We start from the raw sequence: 456 nt of genomic DNA on the forward strand, positions 1-456 counted from the left end.
TGTTAAAGGTTTAAATAGGGTTAAAAATTAAACAAATGTTTGTTTTATTACAGGCACTGAGTTGAATATTTCATACATTTCGTTTATATTCTTTTTCAGCTATCTTACTACTTCATATGTATATGGTTCATATTACTGCAATTAATTTAACCATGTATCTTAGTTTTCATTCATGTTTATGCCATAGAATTTCACCAGGAGCGGCGTAAACATCCTTTTTGCCGCCGCTAACGAGGGCCAAGCAGGCAAAGAAACGGTGTTTTATCCCAGTCCTCGAGATATTTATTTAGCCAGCTGCGCCGTCGTTTCTGTGTGAATCGAAGCGTAAAACATCACCACAAGGAATATGAAAATTAAACCTGGTCTTCTTTTGCCCAGGAGGTGGACGTTTTCTGAAGGACTGATTTTACTGAATGATGTTACCACTGATTGTTCTTGCCTGATTTGATTTGACAC

Source organism: Penaeus monodon, chromosome 28 (genome assembly GCF_015228065.2).
Source record: "Penaeus monodon isolate SGIC_2016 chromosome 28, NSTDA_Pmon_1, whole genome shotgun sequence".
Lineage (NCBI taxonomy): Eukaryota > Metazoa > Arthropoda > Malacostraca > Decapoda > Penaeidae > Penaeus > Penaeus monodon.